The sequence below is a fragment of the Neopsephotus bourkii genome, unplaced genomic scaffold (assembly GCF_033783945.1).
Source record: "Neopsephotus bourkii isolate Nb327-2 ecotype Australia unplaced genomic scaffold, CSIRO-AGI_Nbou_v1 NB_580, whole genome shotgun sequence".
Taxonomy (NCBI): domain Eukaryota; kingdom Metazoa; phylum Chordata; class Aves; order Psittaciformes; family Psittacidae; genus Neopsephotus; species Neopsephotus bourkii.
Window position 1 is genome coordinate 1,737,908 of NW_026901081.1, and position 20,239 is coordinate 1,758,146.

Below are 20,239 nucleotides of genomic sequence, written 5' to 3' on the forward strand. Positions count from 1 at the left end.
CTGCAGCTGATCTGGGTTAAAGGGAATTTGTGATTTAGAGCCAGGCACTTCAGATTGCAGATGGGAGGTCTGTTCATATTCCTAAATGAGGATCATAGGATCAGAGAATCAGGTTTGTGTCGAAGGGAGCTTAAAGCTCCTCCAGCCCCAACCCCTGCCACGGGCAGGGACCCCTTCTACTGGAGCAGCTTGCTCCAAGCCCCTGTGTCCAACCTGGCCTTGAACACTGCCAGGGATGGGGCAGCCACAGCTTCTCTGGGCACCCTGTGCCAGCGCCTCAGCACCCTCACAGGGAAGAGCTTCTGCCTAAGAGCTCAGCTCAGTCTCCCCTCGGCCAGGTTCAAGCCATTATCTCTTGTCCTATCAAAACAGGCCTTGCTAAAAAAGTCTGTCCCTAAAAGCTGTGTAACTTAGGTGCTCAGCCTTGGGGTGACTTCAAATCCATCTTTTGCTGCATCAGTGCCTTCTTGCTTAATGTAAATCGCATCCTTCCTGTAGCATTTTGAGATCTGACCATGGAGGTCATCATGCTTTCCCTTTCCCTTTACATGGGATCAGGGATCTGGAAAGGCATAGGATGAAGCAAAGAGAGAAGAAAAGCTTATGCACAGCACCAACAAACAGGGCAAACATCCAAGAGCAGAAATACAAACCCCTCCTATAAGAACAGGAACTAAGAGAGCAAGTGAGAGGAATAACTCCTGAAGTTTCCTTTCTGCTGAGAGAGAGGGGCAATAAATGGTTTCGGACCCATTCTGCAGAATGAGCCATTATGTCTGTTCTGTCAGGTCTCACCTGTTGTTATATTTGCATCGAGGTAATATAGCGGCTTTTGTTCAAGAACCAGACGAGTTACCCCGTCTTGTAAGCAGGACGTTGTCGTAAGCGAGCAGACATCTGTTAAACTGAGCTGTGCTGAGTGAGAGGGTGGTGGGGATTTTCCTTTTAAAGGTAAAAAAACACAACAGAAAATGGATTTCTCAAGTGGTGGAAGTGGTGGGATAGACTCGGCTGAAGGCAGGCAACCGCATGGGTGATTGTCATGGTTTCACCCCAGCCCCACGCAGCTCTCCCCCTGCACCAGGATAGGGGAGAGAACTGGAAGAGGAAAGGCAAGGAAAGTTGTGGGCTGAGGTAAAGATGGTTTAATAGGTAAAGCAAACCAAGGGATTCATCCAACACTTCCCATGTCAAGTGGGTGTTCAGCCATCTCCAGGGTAAGCTCCATCACACATAACAGTGACTTGGGAAGACGAACACCATCACTCCCAATATCCCCCTTCCTTCTTCTTCCCCCAGTTCTATATGCTCTGTGTGATGTCCTATGGTGTGGGATATCCCTTGGGTCTGCTGGGGTCAATTGTCCTGGCTGTGCCCCCTCCCAGCTACTTGTGCATCCCCAGCTTCCTCACTGGTGGGATGAGGAGCACAAAAGGCCTTGATTCCGTGTAAGCACTGCGCAGCAATAACTAAACCATCCCTGTGTGATCAACACTGTTTCCAGCACAAACCCAAAACACAGCCCTGTAATAGCTACTATGAAGAAAATTAACTCTACCCCAGCCAAAACCAGCACAGGGATTTACAATTTGCAATGCACTTCAGTTAAGAACAGGGGAGAAGAAGTGTTCAAGTGATCTGTTCTTGTACTGAGTCATACTTTGCTCCTGGAGAAACACCCTCATTATAGCTCAGCTCTTTACACCACAGACAAAAATGTTAATGGAAAGAGATGTTTTTCAGGCCAGCTCAATGAGGGCTAATTGCTTGGAGATGTAACACTCTTCTGATGGTTCTGAGTTTTTCAGCTACAAAGTCCCTAAAGCTCTCGGTTAGGTTCTTAGCTGGTGAAGCTCAATAGAGCCCTCAGGATTAGAGCACACCTTTCCATGCTTTGCTCCAGCTGAAAAATGCTCACCCCTGAATGCTTAAAAAGAGCAATCCTGAATCATGGAGTCCCAGACTGGTTTGGGTTGGGAGGGTCCTTAAATTTATGTATATTCTATATATATGTGTGCATATTTATACATATATGTATATATAAAATTAAATCTCTGCAATGCATTCCTATGGACCTCAATAACAAAGCTACTGATTTCATAGGCAGCCTAGTAGTGTGAATGTTCTACCTCTGCTTTAGTGCTATTCCCAGAAAGCTGTTCCGTATTTTCCATGGGTAAATATCTGTCAGGTCTTCCCTGGGTTCCTGGTGCAGCATCAAGCAGTGGAACTGCAATTCAACAACCAGCTTGTGCTACAGAAAATCTTGCATAAACTTTGCCCTATAAAAAAAACCCTCTAACAATTTCTCATCTTATCTTGCCAAAATCTAAAGTTTCCTAACGCTGCTTTCGGAGCAAGAAATCTGGTAGATACTGCTTGAATCTCACCTACAGGAAAGGGGGCGGTGGGGAGGGGTGATAGCTTTGACCTCGTTTCTTGTCCAAGTCTTTGCTTTCATTCTGCAATGAGGAAGTCCCATTGGACAGCAGAACCCACCCAGCCCCCAGGCTCTGGCAGAAAATAATTAGAGAGAGGCCTGAAAGTGTAATGAGAACTGATGTAAACCATTTGCTGGAGGTTATGCCACGACAGAGGCTGTGCCTTCTCCCCAAAGGAGTATGAGGAGATATCCGACATGCAGCCTTGCTCATTGTGTTCGGTCAGGAACAGATCTGAGGGCAGCTAATAAACTTATCTGCATCTGATTAAGCTGCCAATCCTGCCCTCCCTCTCCCTGCCCTCTCTCCTTCCCCAGATCAGTTACACGCATCAAGCCAAATAAAGACAAATGCACGACAGAGTTCATTCGAGTGACTGGAAATCAAGATGGAGCAGCGTATTTTTCATCTATGCTATCCCAGGAAATAAAGATAAATTCCCCCACTTCATATTTTAACATAGCTTATCATAATCACCGGTAATAGCAACCAAATGGTTTTCATTCGTTACGTTTTAAAGGGGGCTGGGGGAACAGTTTCCTGGTTGTAGGCTCATCGAGTCTAATTTGAAGCTGGTGTCAGGGGTCACTTCCACTTTATGTTGCATTGCTGATGAGCGGTTTTTGCTGGAATACCTGGCTTGACTAAGTGACTACAAGCAAGAGCAGGGCTATGGAGGGAAAAGGGATGGAGGTGAGGAAGGAGACTTGGCCACTGGCCTGGGATTCACCACCAGCAATGCAAACCTTGGTCCATATTGGCTCTTTACAAGTATTTTCCCCAAAGAGACGGAGGACTTGTGGAGATCCCTTGTCTCTGACATTACCTAAAGTGTGCTTCCAACTACTATGAACTCCATGGAGTTTCATTCTCTTTTTGAAAGGCCATCATGCAGTGCTGGAGCGTGTGCTCCATACCTTCCATATGTAAGCCAGAGGTTTAAGAAAATCACAGAATCCCAGACTGGTTTGGGTTGGAAGGGACCTTAGAGATCATCCAGCTCCAACCCCTGCCACGGGCAGGGACCCCTTCCACTGGAGCAGCTTGCTCCAAGCCCCTGTGTCCAACCTGGCCTTGAGCACTGCCAGGGATGGGGCAGCCACAGCTTCTCTGGGCACCCTGTGCCAGCGCCTCAGCACCCTCACAGGGAAGAGCTTCTGCCTAAGAGCTCAGCTCAGTCTCCCCTCGGGCAGGTTCAAGCCATTCCCCTTGGCCTGTCCCTACAGGCCCTTGTCCCAAGCCCCTCTCCAGCTTTCCTGCAGCCCCTTTAGGCACTGGAGCTGCTCTAAGGTCTCCCCTTCAGGAGCCTTCTCTTCTCCAGGCTGCCCCAGCCCAGCTCTCTCAGCCTGGCTCCAAAGCAGAGCTGCTCCAGCCCTCGCAGCAGCTCCATGGCTTCCTCTGGATGTGCTCCAACAACTTCATGTCCCTCTTGTGCTGGGGGCTTCAGATTTGAATGCATTTAGTGAATGCCATTGCAGAACATTCACTGATCCCCAGGAATCAGTCAGGGCTGTTCTTTTCCTCTTCCTGGTTCCCTGGGTGCTTGAGGCTCCTGGTGGGATGCTGTTGAATGTGATAAAAGGTAGAAAGAGAAACCCTTCCTCACCCCAGGTAATGTGAACCTGAGTAACACTGCTTTATGATATAACAAATGTCACACATAGCAACATTGAAACTCCTTGTTAAGGGAGCAACAGATCATCACGCTGATGGAAATTTTACCTTTTCATGCCAAAGTGAACACTGGTTCCTACAAGACACATGGGATAACGCACTGGTAGAAAACTCATTGAAGAGGTGGGATGAGGGTGTGAAGAAATACACCTCCAGGTCTGGCAAGTAGATGACTAGGGTTTATCAGAAGTGAAGCTAGAAAAGGAATGGGCATCCCTGTAAAGCAGGGAGGGGGCACAGGGTGCCTTTTGCATTCTTTTGCAGGAGCCTCCATTTCTTCAGAGATAGCCTTCTCCATTGGATTTTATGGGACTTTTGCTCTTGACTCTAAGGAAAACACTTTCAGACTTGACCTACAAGCTGGCAAATGGTTTGCTCATTAGTTCCTTTGTTTCCTGCTCCTTCTTCAAATGTAGCCCTGATTTTTTAACCCAAAAAAGCATCAGAGGAGGGGAGGCTAAAGTTGGGGAGCAGGCTCACCTGTCAGGCCCCAAAACTCATAAATTTTGGTAGTTTCTAATATGCTCATAATAGCAATAAAAAGTGGCTTTGGAGCAGAATGTCTCAATCGCAACAACATCTGGCGTGTTTGTGTCCTAGTGGTGGATTGGCAGCTCTGTCCCATATGGGACAAGAAAGGTCACAGCTGGCCATGGGAGGAGAGCTCTTTCCTAAGGCCTGAGCAGGGGATGTTGAAAGGTAACATCATCTGGTGATAAGCTGCCATTGCCTTACCCTCTGGCAAACACGCTCCATACAAAAGGCAGGAGAGAGGAGAATAATTAAATCTCAGGAATGCAGCTGGAGGGTGATGGGGGAACCCAGGTGGCTTAAGGAAGATTTAGGCTTGAAATCTTGAGTTTTCAAGACTTGTGTTTCGATGTTGTGTGGGAAGAGGGGTAGTGAGAGGGAAAGTAAAACGTTTCCTGCTGAACAGAGTAAGTCAGAGAGGCAAGATGGGCTTGTCCATGGACCCTGTCGATGGAGATGAGAATGCAGAAGAGATAGAGATGCACAGGGGTCACACTTCAGGATTACAGAGCAAGTTTGAGCCCATTCCTCCACCCTGCTCTCTGAAGTGACCCTGGGTTCTCCAGTTTTGGTATCGCATCAGCAAGGACACAAGGATAAATCCAGGATTAATTTCTTATAGTTAATGGAGTGATTTCAGTCCTAAGCTATTGCAAAACTATGTAGCTGCAAAAGCCAAATGGTTCTGATGAAATACCCTTCATGAAACAAGGATGATTCTGAGGCAGGAGCATCTCTACATGCATAGGGCATGATAAAAAAGGTTTGGCATTGCACTGGCAAAGATTAGGAGGAGGTACCATGAGAAGGAAAGATAGAAAGCAAAGGCTGAAGGTGAGAGCATCTTCAGCTACCACTGATACCATTAGATCATCTGTTCATGTCCCTGTACATACCAAAGCTGGAGCTTCCCCAGGACACTCGTGGCACTGCAAGTCACCAAAGAAAAGGAGCACAGACTCTGCAGACCTCAGAGAACAAGACCTCAGCTTTGTATGTGCTCCAGAAGAGAACACTGCTCATACCACAGCAATCCTCCCTGGGAGCTGAGAGCAACGCTTCAGTTCTATTTATTCAAGAGAAAAGCACTCCCTAATGTAACCCTACTGCAACTTCCTGACATCCAAACAAGCCTGAGAGAGCTTCAGTCCGCCCTCCTGACTTCAGAGCAAAATGAAAACCATCAGAAACCCCCACAGCTACGGACAGAAAACAAGCAATCCCCCCTGCTTGCTTTTCCCTCGCCGGATAAAATTTACTGCAGAGCTTGCTGTGCCTTGTGGACATTGCAACAGGGTTGAAAATGTACATGAAACAGCAACAAACCCACAAATCATAAGGAGAGGACAGATAATCTCTCTGTATCTCGTTAAGCGGTAGATTTATGGGTCATGCTCCTTGCCCTGATACCCAGGCCCTGCTGTTGCAGGCAGTAGCGTTACCGAGGGCTTGGAGACACGAAGTGTGAGCAGACTCTCAACAGGAGATGGGACATTTCAGATATTTATTGGCCAGACTTGCCTGGCCAAATCCACAGAGGCATTGCTGTGTCCAACTCCTTGTTTAGGTGCCTGATTTCTTACTCGTCTCAGTAGTAAATTAAGGGCTGAAACAGGAGCTGTGCATTGACATCTGTAAATCTGAGACCCACTGGCTCCAGTGGAGCAGCAAAGGGTTTTATGGTGGAGGTAATGAGCTGGGCAGAGACCAGCCACCACACTGTACCTCTGGGTGTCATTATGGCCATTGTCCTATTTTTAATTTCTCTATCTGCTCCAGCACTGAAGTGATGAGCACGGAACAGATCTCCAGGCTGCTCTGGGTTAGAGAAGTCTGGTGCTAATGGAAGACATCACAGCAGACTCTGCTTTCCTCCCACCCTTCTCTTTCTCCACCAACCTGTGGTCCATGGGCTCTTGCATCCACTTGAAGCCACAACTTGACTCTATTAATACTGCATTGCAAGGGTGAGCTTGTACTTCAAAACATGGTGTTCCTGGTATTGGCTATTTAGAATGGAATGGTTTGGTTTGGAAGAGACCTTAAAGCTCATTCAGTTCCAACCCCTCCCACAGGCAAGGACACCTTCCATTACAGCAGGTTGCTCCAAGCCCTGTCCAATGTAGCCGTGTGCATCCATGTGCATCCTCTTCCAGATTCCAAGTTACCATTTCCTGTAGAAATCCAACTGTTGCTGTGGGTCTGAGCCCTCTGTTTCTCCACCAGAGCTGTGTTTTGGAGTAACCCCCTGGAAGACCCCCTTTATCCAACCTCACTCATCCCAGGGCCACGCCACTGTAATAGCCTTGGCCAAGTTCTCACATGGGGGAAACAGGAACACACTTGACCTCAAAGGGGCTGTGACTGAGCAGCTGAAGGTGTGTGATCCTTGATGGCTTAAACCATATTCAGGTCTGGCAAAGGTGCAGCAGTGTAAAACTGATGCAAAGAAAGAACTAAACGAAGCTATTTGAAAAAAACCCAAGCTGTGTGAAAAGCAATTCTGTTGTATGGCATCCTCATCTGTAATAAAATATCCTGTAATACAAAACTGAGTGTGTAAAAGCAGCTTAAAGTCACTGATACCTCTAGAAACTCACCTCTTTTTAGCCTGTTTTACCCAGTATTGCTGCTATACAGCTACAGGAGGCAAGGAAACCCCAAAGAGCATTGCTGACCGCAGAGAGAATGTGTCTGGAAGAGAAACCTGCTATTGTTATTATCCAAACAGCTCAATAACACTGAAAGAAATCACTTCATGAAGCGAGGAACCTGCGATGGTTTCTACAACCAGACAGTCCGAGTAGGGGAAGCATCTTATTCCCTCCCAAAACTCAGTGGAGCACGTACACCAAGTTTACAGCAGCCATCCTGACCCAGTTTTGGGTTGATACCTGGGGAGAACCACACATGTACTTCACGTTGCACCAGAGGGATTTGCTCTGGGCAGACCTTCCTGGAGAGAGGCCCAGTTGGAAAGGAGAATGTAGTTTATGGGTGAGGAGATTTTGCTTGGAAGAGAAGTCATGGAAGGAATGTCAGGGAAGTGGGAACCTGGGCACCACTGGAGAGGGAACCCAAAATCCATGGTTTTGTGGGGGCAATGTGGAAGATTCCTCCTATTTGTTTCTGAGGGTGATGGTTTGAATGGGTGTTGGTTTGAATTGATGATGGTTGAGTTGTGATCTTAAACAGAGGGCACCACAGGCTCTGCCCTGTTTTCCAGGCTTCTGGTAGAACATGCAGGAATTGCATCCATCTCCTGAGGTAAGCGGGAGGGAAGCTCACATACTGCAACCCTGATGTTGCATGTGATACACAAAGCAGAGTTTTAATAGGGTCAACCAAAGAAACCTCAATAATGTACCAACCTTCTGCAGTCTGTGTGGGGCTTACCAGAATCACCAGTGCTTGGTGGGGTCATACACAGGACATCCCCATCCCTCTCTCAGCTCTGATGCTGAGTGATTAGTCTTTGAGGCAGAGGGATAATTCAGTCCTCATGCCAAAGGAGGCCCAGTCTCAGAGAGCAGGAAGACACACCAGTGATGACTGTGATTAGCTTTGAATCCCAAGCTGTAATTTTTGGGATACTGAGCCCAGAGCAGCTGACCTGTCATTCTGCAGCAAGACCTTGAGCCAGGGCCATGGAGGTCAGAGAAAATAAGAGAGCAGGAGAACAGCAAATGATTCATTCTTTCAGTCACTGAATCCTCAGGAGCAATAGCTATCTCAATCTTCAGCATGGAGGCTGATGATGAATGGTTTTATTACCAATGATAATTCAAACCATGTGCAATGTTTACCATATTACCTGCTTGTCTCCTTGCCCTCGGCTATGGGAGTTCTGCTTTAAGGATACTTTCCCCATTCACCTCCTGTGTTGGGATGGGTGAAGCAGTACAGCATGATGGACTTTCCTCATCCTGTTTCTGAAAGCATCGCACTGATTTGGGGTACATTTCTCTCTCCTTAAATTGTTTTTCCCCTCCCCTCTTTTGCTTCTTAAGAAACTGCCAGACATCTTAAACACATTTAGAAATATATGTCCTCCACTGTAATCCATTATCTAAGGTTCCCATGTGGGCTCCATCATCAGAGACCGCCAGATTGATAGCGTGGTTTGCATGGGGCCCCCAGCATGAGATGGGCTGGAAAGAGAATGAGTGCACACAAGCACATCCTCTGTGTTTCTACCTTTATTGGAAAGGGGGAATGGGCTGTGTCAGGTGAAGGCCATGAGCAAGATACAAAGCAACGATCCAGTTATGTGGGATAACAGACGGCAAGATGGAGACCAGGGAGGTGGAAAGCAAGGGGGATCGTAAAGGTTCCTCCAGAAGAGATGAAATGGCATTATCCTTGCTGATGGTTTTCATCTGTTTGGGTGCATCTGGAGATTTCTGCTTTATTAAAAAGGGTTCACGTTTGACATAGGCACAGGCTGAAATCTGAACTCTCACACACCTTGGAGGGGTTTGGATTTAGACCTGGATGCAAACCACATCTTGTATAGCCAGGGGCTGAGAGCAGAGAAAGGTGTCATGTCAAGAGGTAAATGACGACGATACGGAAAGGCAAGTTGTACTCCTCTTGTTACCATGGGTCAGCTAAACCAAGGAGAGGTGTTCCCTTGCTGGGCTGATTTGCAGCATGTGTTTGTGGAGGAAATGCACATATCCAAGTGTAAAGTATGTGTGTTCTGTTCATGGTCTGACGTTAAGCTGTTCGATGCACAGTGTGCTGTGCTGCTAAAGCAACGCAGTGAAACCACCATGGCCATGTTCAACAATGACTCCAACAGAAATTGTTGCCCCTTTCCCAGGGACATCTAACTCTGAGAGCATCAAGTCATATTTTTCCAAAGCTTATTGTCCTGATGGTTGCTAAGAAAAAAACTTCAGACCAACCATAATGGCTCAAAACTAAGAAGTTAAATGAAAAATTAACCAACTGTGTTATATTACAGATTTTGGTGTTGAAGTCCTGTTTTTAAGTGGGGAGTTCTTCAGGCACATTCCAAATCTGAAAATGGTTTTAAAGAAAGCAAATTTATTTAACAATTTTAGGATATAGGCAGGTAGGATGACTACACTGACCTGATAAAGACCTCTGGAAACTTCTCATTGAGTTCTTTCCATTCTCTTCTAGAGAGTCCCAGAAGTATTTGACAATCATCTACCATTTATTACTTGCCTCTTTGTTCTTTTCCAGACCATTTATCATTCAGCATCAGCCCCAAGGAACCTCACCAGTAGGTTTAAAATTGATCTTTCTTTCCTAATCCTAGTTTTCTGTCTCTTACATAGGCCCATTCCTTAACACAGCTATCACGCACCCATCATGACTGTATTGTTTCCATAAGAGTCTCCAGTGATGAACTTCATAAAAGTTTAATTAACTTCTACTCTTTCTTTAGCAATCACATCCCTCCCCTTTTTCAGTAACACGTACCAAGAACTCTACTAGACCTGGGATGGCTTCTGAGGGCAAGTTATGCCCGTTTCCTCCCTTGGGTTTTCTACCGATTTTAAATACCAGTTCTCAAAGCCTGATTATGTTTAACACTTCCTTCAAGAGCCCTGTCCAAGAGGTGAATATTGTCTGGTGCAGGGCTTAAAATCATGGACTCATAGAACAGTTCGTGATGGAAGGGACCTTAAAGCTCATCCAGTTCCAACTGCTGCCACAGGCAGGGACACCTTCCACTGGAGCAGCTTGCTCCAAGCCCCTGTGTCCAACCTGGCCTTGAGCACTGCCAGGGATGGGGCAGCCACAGCTTCTCTGGGCACCCTGTGCCAGCGCCTCAGCACCCTCACAGGGAAGAGCTTCTGCCTAAGAGCTCAGCTCAGTCTCCCCTCGGGCAGGTTCAAGCCATTCCCCTTGGCCTGGCCCTACAGGCCCTTGTCCCAAGCCCCTCTCCAGCTTTCCTGCAGCCCCTTTAGGCACTGGAGCTGCTCTAAGGTCTCCCCTTCAGGAGCCTTCTCTTCTCCAGGCTGCCCCAGCCCATCTCTCTCAGCCCGGCTCCAGAGCAGAGCTGCTCCAGCCGTTGCAGCATCTCCATGGCCTCCCCCGGACATGCTCCAACAGCTCCATGTCTTTCCTGTACTAAGGATTTGTTCCCTCATAACTTTCCAGGTCCCAAGAAAAGGAGCAGACTCATTTTTCATTGTGCCCATCTATGATGTGAGTATATGCAGGTCTTATTGAAACAGCAGAGAAGTGGCAGAGCTGTATATGGGGAAGTGTTTAGCGCTCAGTTTCTAGAAAGAAATTGTGTTTTACCCATGTCATCACAGAAAAGCTTCTGATTCCAGATTGCATAATTCAAACTCATGCTGAAGCAGCTCAATGAATCCTATGTGCAATACCTACAACCCCAGTTGAGGCATGGTGAAGATAGCTCACAGGCCACCTTCAGCCTAATAGCAAGCAGATGCAAGTGCACTGGGACCCAAAGCATCACAGCCATTTGCCTTTGGTCTGGTTTTCCAGCAGAACAGGGTCATGCTTGCTTCACTTATCTCTCTTGGGTTTCATCCATGTAGTGAAACATGGAAAGAAAAAGCCCACCAAGGCACTAAAGTGGGATGCAGGAGGACTTCGGTACATCCCATGCCCGAAGTACAGGCTGCCTTTGTGACCTTGGGAAGTCATTAAGTTTATGTAGTTTCCCCATCAATGTTACAGCAGTGCTGTTTCCTTATTGCACAGTGTCGTTAACAGCAGTTTATGGCTGTACATAAATAACACAGGGAGGAGAGACTGAAGGAGGGTGAAGATGGAAGATGACCTATACAAAATTGTCTTTTCCTCCTAAGTTACCATCTCACAAGAGGTAAAGTTGTCAAGAGAGGTGGCCATGTCAGCCATTTCTGCAATTCGTTCTCCCAGCCTTTTCATTTAAACTGTGGGGAGAGGTTTCTCATTCCCAGTATTCTCCAGTGTGTGTTTTATAGCCCCAGTGGGAGGCCGGTGGCCTCAGCACTGGGATGTGTGACAGCCATGTGGCAAGCATCATTGGTTTATCTTGCTGGACTTATGTTGGGTCTGGAGGGGGTCAGGTTCCTGCACCAAGTTCTCAGCTCTGGAGCATCTGATGTCCTTCCAGATCTCCCCAAAGACCAGAGTTCAGGGAGGTCTCTGTCTCGAGAGCTCATCTGTTAGGGCAGGAAGCAGGATTAATTAGGCTGCCTTGTTTGCAAGCAAGCTGAGGCTCTTTGTGGTGAATGTGCTCCATAATCCTCTCTTGAGGTCCTGCATGCAACCAAACACATTTGGCTACCCCTAGTGGTTCATTAATGGAGTTTGTAATGAAACACTTGGAAAGAAAGCAATAAAGTATGATCCCATAAAGAGAGGTATTGCAAAGAATGAGAAAAAGGGATTCGACCTCAATGCAAGCTGTTGATCAGACCTTTGAAGGTGATGAGGAACGCAAGCTTAGCCCCAGGCATCGGGTAATGGTTCCTCTAATTTCCTTTGTATTTAAGCAGTGTTTGGAAGTGGGGAGTATGAGCCCCCAGTGCACTGTGGATACACATAGAGAGATAATCTCTAAATGGAAAAGACATGCTATCAGAGAGGAGGAGAAAAGGGGAGGAAGAGATTTGCTTGCTCTCATCTTTTGTTTCTGCCTTAGATCAGGCAATAAGCTGAGGTCTCTGGAGTCCAGTTCAGCAACCCACTCCATCTCATGGCCTCTGGCTAGACAGAGGGGTGCAACTGCATTCCCTCATCACCTCCAAAGAGCTACAAGGAAATCTATAGACTGGCTTTCCAACCAAAGCCCACTTCTGGTCTCTTGGAAACCTCTTGTGGGGTATTTCCAACCTGTCCAACACACTCCCAGGCCTCATGAGCTGCTGCAATCCCTGCTATGCATAGGGGAGAAGCGATGTCAGGATGTAGGAAGGCCAGACAAGGAAAATTTACTTCTGGAGGGTTATGGCATGTGTTTTTCCCTGTGGGACCACTGCAGCACACTGATGCTCAGACAACATCTGGGTATGCAGGCAGCTCTGCTTGGGGAAGTGTTTCATGAGATAGGTCTGTGTTTAAGGCAGAAAGAATAAAATAGGACGGTATCAGGTTTGGGAATTGCTGGTTTTCTACTTAGATTATGGCCATGATCCTAACTTCAAATGTAGGAAATCATAGTGGAAATCCTAATCTAGGAAATCCAAAGCGGAGACTAGTGGAAAGAGGAGCAAAAGCCAGAGAGTAATCACATCCCTGGCACTGAATTACAGCCCTGACTCCCACCAAACCCTGCTTAGGAGATTGGTGCTTGCTGCCTGGTATTGCAACGGTTAAGAAATAAAGCTAAATACAAGCTGCTGCACTACAAGCTGTAGTAGGCAATGGCTGTCACATGGTCAGCCCTCATCTGGATGCATCCGCAACTCACCAGAGGACCCAATACATTCTAATTGTACTCTAAAATCACTGTCAGACCACAGCAAATGTCCTGAATGAAAGATTCATGACAGAGGTCAAAAATCTGGAGAAACAACAGGTCAAACCACAGCCAAATTACACAGAATTTGTAATAGCAATGAAAGATGTGGGAGTCGGAATGAAAAGACTCACAAGAACTTACCAACTTTCATGTTTTCCTCTGGACTGTGCATGTAAAAGTTGGAAAGAAGGGGGTTTCTGGAAAGAAGGTGGTTTCTTCACCTGCTATTTCTACAAATAGCAGGTAAAGTGCCCCAGAGACAGTGAATGAAGTTACCCTGAGCATCAAGGAACAAGCTATTTGACATGCCTTCTGAAGCTGTCTCCATTACTTGCAGCTAATCAAGGGTGCTCCTGACCACAGCCAGCTACCTGAGGTTGGGTAAAATGAGGTCTAAAATCTATGGATTGAAATATCAGCACATTAAGAGGCTAGACAAGGAATGGAGGTAAAGCAGAAGAGGTGGAGGTGGGCACTGAGTGGTTGGAGGAGATGGAGAGCCTAAGTGGGATGATACAGTGGAAGCCAAAGGTAGGAAGATAATGGGGCTGGGGAGTGAAGGAGGCAGGAAACAAAGCTCCTTTAGTGAATTCTTGGATAAAGAGGACAGCAATTCTTCACAACCATCCCCAGCTGTCCAAACCCCTGAATTGTCAACCCTCATGCTGAGCTCTATCCAGTTCTCTTGAACTTGGTAGAGTTCTCTTTAGAACTACCAAGAGCTGAGAGTATAGCAAAAGTGAATTCCTGCCTATGTAAAAGTGCAGAACAGACATAAAGTTCACCAGATATCAACAGGATGCACAAAAAGCCATGGAAAAGAAGACAGAGAGACACTACTAGCTGGAAATAGAGAGATGAGGAGCCCCATGGGAGAGACGGCTCAGACACAAATGCAGCTGGATCACAGCAACCAGATTTTTGTGAGCAGATGCACTCCCAAGAACGCACCAGAGCACGAGAGGTGCCTCATACTGGCCAAATGCGATCAAGGATATCTGGGGTCTGGTGAGCAGATGTTAGAGAGGCAAGGAAACGCTGGCCAAGCAACAAACAGAGACAAGGAAAATATACAGCATCCCCAGCAGGTTTTGGAACAAACTAGGAAAGGACCTTTTCATTGCAAACCACACAAACTACCTCATCGTTACAGACAACAGCTCAGACCAAGGGGAGGCAGATGAACTGTCAGAGGAAATGCAATAAAGCAAAAAGGCATTTCAGAAGGCACCTTGTTTGACTTGCAGTAACTTTGCATGATTTACCCAGGAAGAGAAATCCTGGCCCAGCATGTCGCCCTCTGACCGTGACCAAACAGCAAAGCTGAAACAGCAGTTTTTATTTGCTAAAACCATAATGAAGGAAGCAAAGGCGATGCCTGGTGAGTCTTTCTCTAGGGGAGAAATCCTCTCATTGAAGACCAGCATGGTGCTCCGATTCAAGCACCAAAGTCCAAATACTTGCACAGCATGAAAGAACCAAAAGGAGTGGAAAGCAAGACAAGAAGAGAAAGAAGACAGCCAAAGACCAGACCTTACCTTTCTCACAAGCTGGAGAACTTCTAGGATGCTTTTCTGGGGTCTTTTCCAGCACCAGACTGTTTCCTTGGAACAAAACACAAATGTGTAAGAGAGCTCCATGTACCGAGAAGTAAAGGGCTTATAAGAGAAAACAGTTCTTTGAATCCACAAGTATGTTTGCCCATTGCACATACGAGCTACAGATGCAGATGTAAGAGATTACAAATCTGCTGAGACTTGACCGGAGGGACAGAGAAGGAACATGGGCCATGAGCTAGCAGCAGATACAGAAATATATGCAAAATATCACGTACCCCCAGAAAATACATCCTGGAGAATTTCCTGTTCTAAAAACAAAGGTCAGCCCCAGATCATTGTACAACATACTTGAGAGTTAGAAAATACTCTAGGTCTTTGCATCAAGGGGTAACATCTCTGGTACAGCCCACTGATAGACCTTATCTCTGTCTTTCCTTACACCGTGGGCCAGATATAGACCCTACATTACCTATATGTACCATAGCTAAGCTATAGACTAAGATGAGACAGAGAAACCTGTGTGAACTCAACATTTAGCCTTGAAATTCTGCAAAACCAATAAATATTTGGCTGATCTTCCTGCAAAAGGTGTTGTGAAATGGTGCTAAGCACGGTGCATAAATGGTGCATAACGGATACATTATTATATATATAAACAGATATATTAAAGGGGCAGGGTGGAATGTGAAACATGGGCAGAGATTTATTGCTATGGCTACTTGTATTTGTAATTTTCCTCTTTGAGGAAAAAGAAAAGGAAAAGAAAAATGACACAGAAAAGAGGACTTTACCAAAGGTAGCGTCTGCCCAAGGGAAAGTAACGTGATAGCACGCTTATACTTAAAGCAGTTTTGGGAATGGAGGGACCCCTAATTGTGGGAAACAGTCAATAGGGGAGGACTGCAATGGGAAAGGAAGGAATCAGGTTTGAGCCTTGAAACCTCTTGTTTATGCTTGAACTCTGTCATCTGGTACAGCAGATTTGCTGGAGGGTAAGTGAAGAAGGTTACGGCACAAAAGCAGAGGGAAATGTAAGGGCTGGGAGTAATTTCTTGCTGGTGTTTTAAGATTGAGGAGATTCGACAGATTCCTTCCCTGAGTTTCTTTATGCCAAGGGCAGGTTTTTGGAGGTTGGCTTAGAGAAACAGTCCAACTATCTGTCTGGCTTTTGTTACTAGAAAATGCATCTGTCTGCCTGACTGTCAATCACAGCCTTTATATCTAACATTATTTCCTTATCCAGTCAGAGGACAGGGTGCACCACGAAAGGGATCATCTGCAAAGCACCAAAAGCTCTCATGGAATTGGAAAACATTCCTTTTCCCTTCCAATCTGTCAGACTGATGGACTAGAAAGGCTATCAAATCCATCAGGCCTGGCTTTGTGTGTTGAAGAGTAAAATAAAACACATTTGGGGCTCACCTGCTGAGGAGTTCAGATGCAAGTTTCCTTCCAAGACATCCCATTTTCACAAACAACCAACCCCTGTGTGGTGAGGAGTCCTAAAGAAACTCCTGCTGTTCCTCTGCATGAGGATTGCAAGGCTGAGATGGGCTCCATTAATGAAGACCGTGTCCTGTAAATCCTCCTCCATAGGACTGTGTATACTGTACCAGGAAAGCGAAGAGGCTAAAGGGCTGCAAAACTTAAGGTTTTACATGTTCATTTGAGACACTTTGGTTTTCACAAGGTGCAAAGTGGAAGTTTCAGCCTCCAAAACTTGATGCACACTAAACCAGCAGCTTTTTTGTTTCTCCAGTTTGCCCCTGTCTCATTCACCTAAAGCCACATAATTCAGCAACCCTGAACCTAAAATCAGTCTTCTGAAAATGTCCTTCTTGCTTCAGACAGGAAGATATGCCCAAAGGCAGAAAGCACTGATGAAGCCCTTTTCATGCAGCAGATAGAGCTGCAAAACTTGGTTTAACATCAGTGGAACAAGGACCAAAAAAAACTGTTTCCTATCTGTTAGCCATTCACTGATTTTGGGTGAAATGGTGTCCTTTGAATTCCACCTTGTCAGTTGTTCTTGATCTCCTTGTTGTCTTGACCTGAGAGATTTTCCTGCCCTTATTTGAAGAAAACCTATAGCTACAGTGTGGAAAAAGGAAGGAGGGTGAGAACAGGACCCATCCCACAACCAACATAGTGTTGGTGTTGTGCATCTGGTGATATGACTCTCTTCACTTGAATGTTCATGTGGAGCTCTGCAGTGCCTGTCCCTTCATTTCCAAACAAGTCCTCACTTGCCCACGGCTCTTGGTGCAAGCATTACCCGTAACCATATTAGGATCGAGGGCCAGGGTGAAGCTAGTAATAACACAGCTGAGTGATGACACCCTGTCTTCTGTGACTAAGGCTCCTTCCCCCATTTCAGATAATGATGGTGGGGTTTTATTTATGAATAAGCAGATTTCCAGGGGATGAGAAGCAATGAAATCAGCCCAAGCTCATCTTTCTGGGGATGCAGGAATTCACATTAAATGGGATCCATCCCATGACTGCTAGTGTAAATTAAGCAGTTTCTGGTTTAAGTGCCTAGGGATGTGCATGCTTGTCAGATACTAATAGTTCTGAGTAAGTGATGACCCTTGTGTGACTTGGGTAAGCTCTGTCCAAACCCTTACATGTTTCAGCTTCATTTAAGCCTTGATCTGACATCCACTGATTGGAACAGTCTCCCTGGCAGACTAAATATTTGCAGATTCCCTTTCCCTGGTGGTGTAGGCAAAGTGCTGGAGTCTCGGCATTGACATCCTCCTGGCGCTGCATCCTGGGTACCATCCCCAGGGAAGATGATATTGGATGTGGACATTATCTGGATCTGATTAGCATCAGATCTTCTGGCATCTGTCCCAGTCTTCCTCACCATCTATTTTATGTTCTCCCTCTTTCCATTATCCTTATGTTCAAATAAAAGGAACATTTTTTAGTAGCATAGGTTTTGAGGGAGGCAGCACATTGGGAGTCACTTAAAAGATTCAAGGCAATGTTGATCTTGTTTAGTTTCTCAAGGCTAGCTCTCTTCCTAGAGGGAGGTTACTGTGACTTAACTGTGGCAAAGACTCCAGGGTAACACCACTGCCAGCCACAGTTATGGGTTGAGGTGGTCAGCTCCATGGGAAGGTGTAACTGGAATGACACAGATGTAGTTAGACTCAAAAGAATTGCTTTATTCCCTTTAAAGTTTTTGCTGCCTCAGCTTTCTGGATGAAAACCAGAATTATTCCATCCTTTTTTCCACCCTTTCATCTGCACTTCTTGCTGCATGTCTATGAGTTTTCCTCCATATAATAATGTAGGAAAGGCTGCACTGGGTTAGACTCTCTCCTACCTCTAAGAAGATGCAGGAGCTCAGGAAAGAATGATCGAGCCTGGATACAGCAAGACCTATTTTGGTTCTTCCTTCATATTGTTCCAGACATTTATTTTCCATCCTCCTTTAGCTGCTGGCAGTTTTACTGAGGCAGTAGACTCAACATCAAAGGGAATGTAAGTGCTGGTCTCCGCTCTTAGAAAGGTAATGAAGGATACACTTGGAATATTGTGCGCAGTTATGGTGTCCTCAGCATAAGAAGGAGATGGAACTGTTGGAGCAAGTCCAGAGGAGGCCACAAGGATGATCAGGGGCTGGAGCACCTCCTATATAGAGCCAGGCTGAGAAAGTTGGGGCTGTTCAGCCTGGAGAAGAGAAGCTGCGTGGAGACCTCAGAGCAGCTTCCAGTGTCTGAAGGGGGCTACAAGGATGCTGGAGAGGGACTCTTCATCAGGGACTGTAGTGATAGGACAAGGGGTGATGGGTTCAGACTGAAACAGGGGAAGGTCAGGTTGGATGTAATAAGGCAGAAGCTCTTCCCTGTGAGGGTGCTGAGGCGCTGGCACAGGGTGCCCAGAGAAGCTGTGGCTGCCCCATCCCTGGCAGTGTTCAAGGCCAGGTTGGACACAGGGGCTTGGAGCAAGCTGCTCCAGTGGAAGGGGTCCCTGCCCGTGGCAGGGGTTGGAGCTGGATGAGCTTTAAAGTCCCTTCCAAACCAAGCCATTCTGTGATTCTATGATACTAAAGGAACTTTCACATAGCAGTGAGTCAAGGCAATTGCTTTCTCTCCCTGTGAAGCCAGACACACAGCACAGATTATTTCTTATCTGTTCTCCACCACTGCAGAATTGTGTCTGAACTATTTCACAGGTTGCTGGGAACAAAGTGCAAACACACAGTAGCACTGACAATCCAAGACGCAATGTGAGATGGCTTCATCTCCATTTTCTCTATCAGCTTAGGAAGCCCACAAGTGATTCCTGGCATTTCTCTATTCAGAGACATTGAGGATGGCAGAAACAGTCAAACCCCTCATTTGGTCTCCCACATAGCACAGCACAGGCACATTCACCTCAAAGCTGGACTGAGCCCAGTGACCTGGATTTGTTTAAAGTATCTTTTCCTAAAGGCACCCTAGCGATTGGCCAACCCTTCAACCACTCCTTGATAGCTTGCCCCAGGCTGTCAACCTCCCCCTTCCATTTACAAGGCTCACTTGCTCATAACCAATGTTTTTCTGGCTTCAGCTCCCCGTTGTTGGCTCTTGCTATTTTCTTCTCTGAGTAGAGCCCTTCATTATTCCCTTGTGTCAAGCTAATATGATTGTAGCTTTTGCTGGAAACGTGGATGGTTTTCTCCTCTGAACTTACAGCAGCTTACTCCATATCTATGCTCAATTAACAGAGCTCTCTGTAACCAGCAACAGGGGTAGGCTTGAACCAGCACAGCCCAGGATTTGGCAGAAGAGACCTCTTTTCCCAGTGCTATTGCCCAGCAATGAAATCACACTCGGGTTTCTTTCTCGAGACACAATTGCACAAATTCAGGATGCCTACTTAGGAACGTACTTTAACATGTACCTAAGAAAGACCCTAAGGAGGGGTTGGAATTGGATGATCTTATGGTCCTTTGCAGCCCAAACCATTCTGTGATTCTATGATTCCATGATTTTACCAAAACAAAAGATACCTAAGTCTTTAAGTACTCTTTCTGAAGGCAGTAGGATTGGGGCAGTCTAAATCCCCATTGTATCAGAGTAATGCTACAAGGAAAGCATGGCGGTGGGAGAAGACAGTGCAGTGCCTCTCTGCAGTGAGATCCCACTTCATCAGCTCACTCTGTGCTTCAGTAGTGTCCTAAACCCCCTCACAGTTAGTTGATGGCCAGACAGGGGTGGGAGACATTTATGATGGGGTTTCTGAACACCAGGCACGCCATTGTTCCCCCCATAGACTGCCTGATACCCCTGTACAGGGAAGACTTTGCTCTGTCCTTTTCCCCATCCTCCCTCTCAGCTGCACCTCCAATGTCATCCAACGTCTACTGAAGTGAAAAACCTTTTCCTGTCGACTTCAGCAGGCTCCCAGCATGTGCATTTGTCTCTCACTTCCAAACACAGCCTTCCCAGTTCAGACACGCTGTGTCTGAAGGCTCCTGGCATCTCCATCCTGTGTTTTCCTACTCAACTCCGAGCCCATGGCCAAGGACTTCACGCCTTGAGTAAGGGCCATCTCCTGGCTGGAAGGGTGGCTCCTTC

General features: G+C 46.4%; 1 long non-coding RNA gene across 1 annotated transcript in view; it reads right to left on the reverse strand.

Moving 5' to 3' along the window:
- Positions 1 to 16,269, reverse strand: part of LOC133211166 (uncharacterized) — a 39,356-nt gene extending 23,087 nt beyond the window's left edge. Inside the window, exon 1 of the long non-coding RNA XR_009725141.1 lies at positions 16,089 to 16,269. This is a non-coding gene — a long non-coding RNA (uncharacterized LOC133211166). The remainder of the gene's footprint in view (positions 1 to 16,088) is intronic.
- Positions 16,270 to 20,239: the final 3,970 nt, after the last annotated feature.